Source organism: Pteropus vampyrus, unplaced genomic scaffold, assembly GCF_000151845.1.
Source record: "Pteropus vampyrus isolate Shadow unplaced genomic scaffold, Pvam_2.0 Scaffold22, whole genome shotgun sequence".
Lineage (NCBI taxonomy): Eukaryota > Metazoa > Chordata > Mammalia > Chiroptera > Pteropodidae > Pteropus > Pteropus vampyrus.
Window position 1 is genome coordinate 15,355,888 of NW_011888803.1, and position 11,158 is coordinate 15,367,045.

Consider the following 11,158-nt stretch of genomic DNA (forward strand, 5'->3'; position numbering starts at 1 on the left):
AACATCAGGGACCTCAAGGTCTAGTGTGGGAGACAGATGAAAAAATAAATAATTACAGAATAGTGTAGGCAGTATAGTAACAGATCTTCAGGTACTTCAGAGGCATTCAGTAGGTATCTGAGCCACACTGGTGGTCAAGAAAAGACTCCTAACAGAAGCCATGTATAAATGACTCTGGAAGGATCCACAAAAACCATATAATCAGAGAAGGGCCAGGAAGGAGGCAGAGGGATGTTCCTAAAGAGAGAGGGAATAACGTGAAAAGCATGTGGACAAAGCCAGCTAGCTGTCACCACCAACATCCATTTTTTTCCTCTTCCTGGGCATACAGCTGGATTATAATTCTCAGTCTCCCTTGCAGGTATATGTGGCCATATGACTGAGTTCTGGCCAATGAAAGGCATGCAGAGGTGATGGGTGGGCCTGGCCCAGAAGACCTCTCATATGTGCTCTTCCCTTCCTACTTTGCCTTCCTACTTCAATTAATCGGGAGCAAGCAGGAATCAGGTCATGAAGGGTCCTGTGTGCTGCTTGAAGGAATTCTAAAGTTGAGTGCAAGAAATAATCACATTTAGATTTTAGAATAAATAAGGCTGCCCAATATTAGTGACAAGGTTGAACTTTACCTGAGATCTGTGCCTCTGGAAAACAGTAATGCTTAGGAAATCCCTTACTCTTTTGTCTTCCAACACCCGCCCCCCATCTTTTTGTGTTTTAAGGCTAAACCTCAAAGGACCACCCACCCTCAAATGGTTGGGATAAGACTCATCTCTATCTTGCCTCGAGGCTCCTATAAGACTTCAAGATGACTCCCTTGTTTACCTTCTTGTTTAAACTCAGGGCCCCTTCCATTTTTTTTTTTTTTTTTTTTGAAGCATTCTTCTTCATGAACGTTCTCCTTATTTCAACAACCTGAATAAAAACATTGTTAATTGTCTGGTGCATTTTGCTTGCACATTAACGTAATGGCCCTGGACGAGGAGCAGAATCTTCTATGTGAAACTTGTTTCTACTTGACAGTAGACCGTCATCTGCTTTACTTGTCTTTAACAACTTTTATTATATATTAATTTATTTGTCATCAGTCATTCATGAAAATATAAACTTGTTTGAGGAAAGATCTTATTTTCTTGACCACTTTCTCTCCAAAGGCCTAGAACAGATCCTGGCACACATAGGCACTCAATAATTAGGGTAAATTATGGCATGACAACTCCCCGCTTCCCCAGCCTATCTGAGCTTTCTGCCATTCTCTCTTGGCTCTTCCTGCTCCCCCACCCCGCTCTCTCTCATCTCCTTCCCGCTTTGTGTGTTTCCCTGTGTCATCTGCTCTAGTCTCCCTCTGCAGACCTGTCTGAACTGCCTGCTTTCTCTTTTTGGATCTCTTTTCTAATACTTTCCTTTCTCTCATTTTCCCCTCTCTTCTCCTTGAGCCTGGCAGTTCCTTCTTATTTCTTCAGCCCCTATTTTTCAACCAAGTTATTTACTGGGAAAGGTGAAGGGCTAGGTGAAAGGGCTTCCTCTAAAGAAAGAGGAGGGAGCTGACCAAGTCTGAGTCTGTGTCTGCTGGATAGGCACAATTCTAGTTAGTTTGGACATATATTTAGCATGCCCTTGAAAGTTAAAGATTCACTAAGAATTAGCCAAGTTGGTGTTTTGGAAACAATCAACAAGGGGCCACTAAACCTTGCTCCAAGCAGGGTGCTAAGAGATGGGGAACTAAAAAGAAGCCAGACTAGGCCCTTGCCTTCCAGGAGCTCCTAGTTTCTCCTATCTCCAAGGAGATAGGCCCCAGTCTTTCAGGAAACAGTAGGGGAACAATGCAGGGTGTAGGTGTGTAAGCCAGCAAGTTCTAGAAGGGATCAGCATTGTAAACTTTGGAGCATGTGGTCTGTATGTGAATGATGACAGCCAGACAGAAGAGAAGATCAGGGATTCAAATGCAGAGGGAAAAGGCGTCCTGTCCATGACTGTGAGTCTCCTTGGGCCCAAGCTTGGCTGAGGAGCCTCTTCTCTTGTTAAGCCTTGCATGGCTCCCTTCCCGGTCCCCTCACCAGGACTGAGAAAAGGTGCCCCAATCAATGACTGTAGATTTCCTAGAGCTCAGAGTTAAAATTGATTAGCTGGACACTCGGATGTGGCAGCAAAAACATCATAAAGATGCAGTCTTCTGCAGCTGGCTGACTTGTTCTGTTTCTAAATGGAGAATAAGTGTCTCAGCCGAGTCTGGGAAAAGCTCTCCCTCTAGTTTCTTAATAAATATTAGCTGAATTGATTTAGATACTGGGAAGCTGTCAGAAAATCGTGATTAATAAAACATGCAGTACGATACCACTTCCTCTGCAGGCTTGGGAAGTTGCACACTGGAGGCCCAGTGTGAGTGGAAGCCAGACTGAGGTAAGGAGAGAAAAAAGATGGTTAATTTGTGCCAGTGTGGAAACTCCAAGCAGATGCTGATCCACTCAGCGTGAAAACTGTCTATAGTAAACGCAACATGAAATTCCTTTTGTAACCAGTTTTATAAATAGGATGGGCCAAAATCTTTCTGGGAAGTGCCTGGAACAATCGTGTGGCCTCCTAAGGTGGGTCCTTGCAGTTCTGTAACTGTGGGGAGGCAGAGAAGGAAAGGATCTTTTCCTGAGCCCTGGCATTTATAACTGTGGTTTGGGAAAGAAAAAAAAGAGAGAGTGGCAGTAATGAGTAAAGTAAGTAAATGTTCTCCCAAGAGGATGATTCTTGGAGCAAAAAGGGATTTGAGGGCGGAAGGAAGGGGTTAGCAGAAAAGGGTGTGTGGGTGTTTTTGGAACACCTCCCGAGTTCCTTCAGAAAAAGAGCTCTTTTCTACAGTCTTGATGCCTCTGTCCCTTCTCCCCAATAAATTTGCACAAAATACCCACCAAAACTATCCTCACGAAGACTTGTTCGTTTAGTCATTTCTTCCTTATCGGTGATGGTCTCCCCACTCACATTTCACTCCCACTGCTAACTCATATGTAGCCTTAAAAGAGTTTTGCACCTTGGGAAGATAATTTGATAACACCAAGGCTGCTCCCTGGCCTGTATGGTGTTTGAGTTGGTGTGTTATGAGGGCGATAACAACATCTGAAGCCAAAGTTCATAGCCCAAGTTAATGAATATTGAGGGTGAAGGCTCCAGTTGCATTTCTATATCTCTTCTCCCATCAGTGACGATATGTATAAAATGTCTAAATAGCAATGCCAAAAAAGATTAACTTGATTTACTTCTGTCTCTATAAAAAATAGTATTTTCCAGGTTTCACATTTCAATATTAAGATCTCTTATGTCAGTGGTCCCCAACATTTTTGGCACCAGGGACCGGTGCTCCTATGAGAATCTAATGCCTGATGATCTGAGATGGAGCTGAGGCGGTGATGCTAGTGCTGGGGAGCAGCTGCAAATACAGCTGAAGCTTCACTCGCTTGTTCTTCATTCACCTCCTGCTTCGCAGCCCGATTCCTAACAGGCCATGGACCCGGTACCAGTCCATGGCCCAGGGACTGTGGATCCCTACCTTAATTTATTGAAATTTCAATAGCAATTAAGCAACACGAGTCAGGGGAGAGAGAAGGGGTAAACGTTTTAATATTTATTGACTATCTGTCTGTGCTGTGGTAGGCACCATGGGTTTGTTGAATACATTTTCACCCTCACAAGTATGGGATGTTAAGAAGTATGATTAGTCTATGGGCATGCTACTCTGAACAAGCCCGATCTCATCTGATCGCGGAAGCTAAGCAGGGTCGGGCCTGGTTAGCACTTGGATGGGAGACCACGTAGGAAGACCAGGTGCTGTAGGCAAAAAAAAAATTTTTTTTTAAAGTAAGGGATTGTAAGCTGACAAGGTCCTTGCAATCTGTGAGGTTGACCAAGGGTTGCCGTGCCTAAAAAATTAAAAAAAAAAAAAGAAGTGTGATTAACCTCATTTCGCAGTTGAAAAAAGTGGGGTTCAGTGCCATGTCCAATAGAAGATGTAGCCAAGACAAGAATCTACATCTGTATGACTTCAGAGCCAAAATCCTTCCCACCACACCAGACTCTCTCCACAAACCCAGAATGCCTTCCTCTGCCACTGGAATCTCCCTTGACTGTCCAGCTGCACAGACAATGGCTGTTACTTTTGGTTGTAGCGTCAATGCAAGCTATCATTTTTGGAAAAGCAGAATTATCTGCTTAATAATAAAAACATCTTTTGGACACAATTGCTGTATGCTTTGTAAACTTCTTGACTCCATATGATTTAATTATTACAACAACCCTGTAGAGCAGATATTATTAAGGATTATGGAGAACACCTATTGTTTTTGCCAGCCCAGTATCTATTTCTTTTTTTTCTGGAGCCAACACTATGACTTCCTTAGGAATCACTCTTCCTCCATCTCCGTTCATGTGATTTTTCTGAGGCTGACTCCACCACCGGCTTTAGGGGTCTAGCCCCAAACCTGGCCAATGAGAGCACCTCATCACTGTGATTGGTTTAATGGTTGGGCACATGACCAAGCTGAGCCAATCAGATCAAATGGGAGTCAGCTCCTGAAATTTGACAGAAACCATGAGAAAATGGTTCTTTTTCTCTCTTTCTGGTGATATTGCAGAGGGAGTGCTGGTGGTTATCTTTTTCTAATTTAGGGAGAGCTGGTCTGAGACTGGATCTGATCCAGAGGAAAATAGAACTGAAGAAGAGGGAGAGAACAGATCCCTGATGACAGTATCTGGGCACCCAGGTGCAATGGTGCTCAAAGTCCAGAGGAGCATGGACTTTTCAGTCAATTATGCTAATAAATTTGCTTTTGCTTAATTGAGTTTGAACTGGGTTTCTGTCACTTTGTTATGTATTATTGAAGTTATTGCTCTCCAGCATCAAAGGAAATTTGATTGATCATTATGTTCATCATTGTCAACCTTATGGACTATTAATTGTGGATTCCGGGACACAAGAAGCATCTAGCCCCAGAGATGTTTCGTATTTTATTATAGGGTGGTGGGGTGGGCGTGGAGGGGGAGCTAATAGTAACAGTACAAGGCACGATGGACTAAAATTTGTACTTATATCACCCTCCTTCTTTCCTTCCTTCCCCTCAATCTCTCTCTCATTTAAAGGGTGTGAAGGAGCCAGAGAAATTGACAACTAGGGATGTAAGAGGGAGAAGTGGTCTTCAGGGCATTCTTTGTTGTAAGGGAAACAGGACTTTCCTGTGAAATGCACATTAGGCAATATTAAATGAGACATTATGTAGTGGTGACAGATGAGAAACGGAAATGCAGTTTTAGGAGTCACACATGATGTGCAAGGTGAAGCTTCAGGAGCCTATGCAAGGAAAGGTGTTCAGAGGACTAGCACTGAGCCGTGGAAAAGACAACTAGTTACACCAGAGTAATCCAGGGAAAACGTGTGCCTAAAAGTTTACTTAGAACAAAGACTAGGTATGTATTCATAAAATGCAGACTTGTTAAACTCATAAACTCTATTATTCTTTTTTAATGCATCAATTTCTTTGGCAGTTGAAGAAAATGTGAGTATTTAGAGCAAAATGTTTTCAGCAAGTTTGACTATATTAAATTGTTTTCATTTTGTAAATAAATTCAGAATGTCTGAGAATTAAATATTTTTCAAATGTAATTTCGTGCAGGCTAAATTTGGAATCAAAACAAAACAAAATGCCTACCGAAATAAGACTGAAATAGTTTAGAGAAAAGCCTTGTCAATCTTTTGTGTAAATTTAAAGTCTTTTAATTATTTTCATAAGTCTACATTCTTGAAATTACATCATATGAGAAGATTGTGCACTGATTGTAATTGCAAGTGGAAATTTGTATGTAGGATTTTATTTTTCCTGGCTTCAAGGAGCCAAACCTTGTTTATCTAGAATGAGGGAGAAAAAAGAGACGGGGCGTTGGGGGGGATGTATTACATTCCTAAGTTAAATACAAACGTCCGAGACAATTATAATAGACTAAGGATTGTATTATTGAGTCCACTTGATTTTCAAAGTGTTTCACTACTTTTCATTAGGTAGCCATTTGCCTTCCAGGTCACAGGTTCTCCGTACATGTTTGTTGACAATGATGCTGATGATGACATCAGTCTTTTTTCAATAAAGTCTCATAAAGATAAAGTTCAGTTTGGCCGTACAGAAGTCCAGACTGGATCCAGACTTGAGCACTACTTTGAGGGCAGGGGCCACTCAGAGGTGCTGTTGATGTTGGAGATGGGACGTTCCTCATAGCATGGAACTTTCCTCCTCACGGCAGGATGTTTAGTATCTCCAGGCCCCTCCATTAAGTGCTTGTAACACTCCCCAGTCATGGCACCACCCACATTTCCAAAAGCCCTTTAAGAGGTACCGCCCACTCCCTTTCTTAGTTTATAACCTGTAGAGGATTGTCTCTTTGCATCTGAAGATGTTACCTTTGGGAACTTTGAAGAATTAAGTGTTAAAAGATAAACTGAGGTATATTTTTTAAAACGTTAACGAGTTTATTTGAGCAAAAATCAGTTGGAATTGGGTGGTGCCAAAACAGGTGTGGTTAGGGATACTATGAGGACAGGAGGTAAGGAAGGGAGGGAAGACATATAGAAAGAGTATAGAAGCGAAGAAAGAAAATTATGTGACTGGCTATAGCTTAAAGACTACGTGGGTTTGTGGTTGGTTGTTCTTAAAGTTTTGACTTTGTAACCTTAAGGCATTTACAGGCTTAGATTTGGGTTTGCCTGCATAGGTTGCCACAGCATTAGAACCACATAAATCAAATGGGCTTCTTGTTTAATTAATTAGACATAAGAAACTTACATGCCTAACTCAACCCTAATTCACTGTTTACTTTTGCTGTGGACATGCTCCTTTCGTTGCCAGGCAGGAATAACAAATACATTGGGATCCTGTTGTTCATGACTACTGTCTACCCCAGACTTTCCTACTAAATTACACATGAATGCTGTAGACATGGTGCATTAGAAGACTTTGGGGTTATTCGCTGAGAAGCAAACATTCCAAACTTAGGAAGTGGTGTAGAGCCAAAAAGACAGAGAGAACAGCAGCACAGAGCAACATGCTATTCCTGAAACACTGCTGGGTATAGCTGTAGGTGTAAGATGATCTCAGCTGATGCAACATTTTTGTACTTGCCCTTGAATCTTAAGCACTCACCAGGAAGCCTCTCCCTGTACCTTTCCATCAGATGTCTGACACTCCAGTGGCACCTCCACCCTGACTCTGCCTGCTCGCAATTGTTTCGTTTCATTTCCTATTGATCTTTGTCTCTGGGCCCTTAACACATGGAAACTTTCACAGCTGGGCTGTTGTGTTATTGAGAGAAACCATTTAAGAGATCTTTTAGAGTGATTACCGAGCTTGGTTTCAGTGAGGGAACACCTGAGATGTCCCAATATAGACAGGTCAGCTGTCCCGAGAGTACTAAGTTGTATCTGTTTATTTTTGTAAGGCCACATGGCTGCCCATTTTATTTTCAAGTACACCTAGATCAGAGAGCCAATCTGGGCAGCTTCTCTAAGGTGGTTTGTAACTACTTCCTTGGAAACGATAATTTATCTAGAATGGAGTCACTACTCATTCCACAGGAATATAAATATTTAGACCACCAAAAGCGATGCAGAGGACTCACGAAGGTCTCTAGAAATTTGGAGAAAGTAATGTAATGGTGAAGAAGAGAACAGTTGTTGGCATTCTAGACTCAAGTCTTAAATTTACCCTATTGACTTTGTGAGCTTGGGAAAGAAAATTAACCTCTTTGAGAATCCTATGATTCTCAGCTATTAAATAAGAATAATAATATAACAAGAGATTATAATAGGGGATTGTTGAGAGGATTACATGAAATAAAGTAAGTGAAGAATTTTGCTAATTCCTGGCATGTAGTAGGTACTCAGTACATTGTAATTATTATGACGATTATCTCAGTGTAAGGAAGAATAGACACTTTTTGTGATAGAGAGAAAGTAGACCTAAAGGATAGTTGAGGCAAAAGAAGTAAAAACTTCCTCTACGATTATAAATTTATTAGCATCCAAAATATTGTTATGGCTTCAGAGAAAAATAGGAGCACAAGAAAAAAAGCAATTGTGGGATGTATATGTAATTAAGTAATGAAATAGATTTAAGAATGAAGAATTGAAGTCCTTCGAATTAAGATGCTAAAATTTGGTGGGCAGGTCTCCTTGCCCATCAAGACCTGTTAATCCAATTCTTTAGAGATCAAAGAAATTTCTTGCATTCTTCCGAGGACAGGAGAGGGGCCCTAGCCTGCACCAGCCCAACTTAAGTGTGGGGCTTCCAAGGCCCCCAGATTGATCTGTGAATAACAAAGCCGTTTGCTTTTTTTCAAAGAGCAGGGTTGGAGCTGCTCATGAGGCAGTGCAGTTTATGGTTAATGCCCGAAGAAACAGAAACGTATGAGTACTGAACTTGATTTTAATTTCAGGAAGAAAAAAGAAATCTGCTAACAGTTGTATCTTCTGTTAGCAAGCCTTCTGGAAGGGTGGGTCTAAGGGTTCTGGAGAATGCATGACAGACATTTGAGTAGCTCCCTGGGGACATAGGTGGAGGTACAATGCGTGTAGGTGTTAGGGAGATAAAGAGTTCTTTGATCGAAACTCATCTACCATTCACTGAGCCCCACACCTCATTGGGGGGCCTCTCCTGTCTCCTTTCTTTGGAAAGCATTACTAACCCTAGACCATACTGATAATAACATATGAATATGGTAATAGTAACTACTGTAATTACCATTTATGTAATGCCTACCAGGTGGTAGGCACTGTGCTGGGAGCTTAACACTGTGCTGGGAGTTTCTAGCATTGGATTGTTGTTAAGAAATTTCTCCAAATTTCTTAACAACAATCCAATGCTAGAAACAATCCAACAAGCTTTACATATATTATCTCTAATTCTTATAACAAGCAAAACAGGTTGGATTTTTCTTGTTTCACAGACAAAGAAATAGACTTAGAGAGGTTATAATGTGTGCAGGGCCACACAGCTTGCTGCAGACAGAGCTGGCTGGCATTGGGACCCTGACCTTCTTGAGGGCAAAGGTCTTGATGTGTCTTTTGTATCCTTCACAACAAAGCCCCTCAACCCACTGTTCTGCAAAAGATTCTCAGCAAATTCTCATTTGTTAAACAATTCAAATGAATATTTGCCGGAGGTGCTACTATGGTATGTGCCATTGTATGTATATCCGGGGGGTGGCAAACAAAGAATGTGGACGTAATCTCTGAAAGAACCCTGGGTGCCAGCACTCACCTGTCCTGTGCTGCCAGCAGCCATGCTGCCTGCCTCCCTTTAATCTCACTCTTTCACACCTCGGAGGATGCCAGGATTTAGAGCTGGAACTGACCTTACAGACTGTCGGGCCCAACTCTCTTCATTGTATAAGTGTTCCCACCTATAAATCTATAGATCAATGGCCTTTTTGAGTGGTGCTCAGAGAGGTTGAAGGAGTCAACTAAGGTCACACAACTAGGGAGTGGCAGGGCTGGAACATGAATACAGGTCACCTCCTAAATCCTCATCATGCATTTTTTTCATTATATAATAGCAAGACAGGGCATGAGAGGATTAGAAAGGGCCTTGTCCTTGCTTAGCTGACCATGGTGATGCAGTCTTCCTGAGATCTGAGGTAGCGTGACACAGATCACTTGCTCGCCTGTCATCATCTGCTCAGGCATCACTTATCAGCAGCTCCAAGTGCATATTCCTGGCAAGTAGGAATCGGTCTGTCAGGACTATTTGTCTGCCAAGAGTCAGGCCTTGGCAGTGATTGATAATGTGGACTAATGGAGAAAGCTTGTCTTCTGAAAGTTGAACTCTACATGATTCCTTAAAGACTCATTGTGATGTTTATCCAAACAAGCTACAAATTTGTGGTAGATTTCTCTAGGTTATACTTATTTGGCTTGTCTTGCTTGTATCAGCATTCATCTGTTATACCTGTCTGAACATTCCAGGATAAACTACATGTAAGGAAATCTTGGTTAATTATTTAAAAAATATGAGTACATGCAGCTGAAAACATGTTTATTGGGCAAAGTGACTTTTTTAAAGTCTGTACCAAGTCTCACGAATTTGCTGCTTTTTCTTTTCTGAAGGTAATTGTCTTACACAATAGGACTCCTCTCTCCTTGTGTTGCACCTTCCCTAAAATACATTGATATTCTCTTGGGCATATATTATGTGAAAGGCCCTGTGGGAGAAAACAAAAAACGGTGAAAATTAGTTTCTGTTCTCTAGAGATATACAGTTTAATTGTAGAAAAACAATAGCTGGCAGGTATCAAACACTTCCTGTGTGCCAGGCACTGCGCTGAATGTAGGCCATCTCATTTATGCCTCCTCCCGCCCCCAGCCATCTCATTTACCACCACCTCTCCCCTCTGGGACATGCTTGGTGAGGTGGGACTGGTGGGTGAGAGACTGAGTAGCCAACCCATAGTCATATTGCTAGAAGTGGCAGAGTTGGGATGTGGACGCGGCCATGCACTATAGCCAGCAGGCGTCACTACTTAGTAGTCACAACTCTGTGTAATGGCTCCCCAACGGGGGGGGGGCGCAAACTCATGGTGAGCCCCAATATCTTACATCTTTTGGTTTCCTAACAGCCCCATTAATGGTTCAAGCTTAATAAATGTTTTTTGATTGGATGTAATTGTTTCTTGATTGGATATAAATGTTTTAGGATAGGGGAGCTTTCTCGTGGTGCTCTGAGAGCTGAGATACACCTGATAAGTCATAAATCCTCTGCACAGCTCAGATGAAATCAAGCCCAAGAACATTTCTTAGGGTGGACCTTGGCAAGCCTAGCACACTGGTGGATGGACATCCAAAGCTACCAAGAACCCCTAGCTTAGGCATCATTAGATCTCATTTTCTAGAGCAACTTTAACTGTTGTCCTGGAGAGTTGACATTAAGTTCAGGGATTACGAGCCCTCGCATAGGGATCCTTGATTGAGAGCTATGTGGCAGCATTGACGTGAAAGTAGCTTGGAGCTGGGCCAGGCCCTCAAGTGCTGAAGGCAGAGTTCTGATATTGCCTTGGTCTGGGTACCAGATAAAAGAAATGTGTGTGTGTGTGTATATATATATATATATATATATATATATATATATATATATATATATAT

General features: G+C 41.9%; 1 pseudogene; it reads left to right on the forward strand.

Annotated features, from left to right (window-relative positions):
* Positions 1–3,700: 3,700 nt before the first annotated feature.
* On the forward strand, positions 3,701–3,819 carry LOC111736798 (annotated as a pseudogene).
* Positions 3,820–11,158: the final 7,339 nt, after the last annotated feature.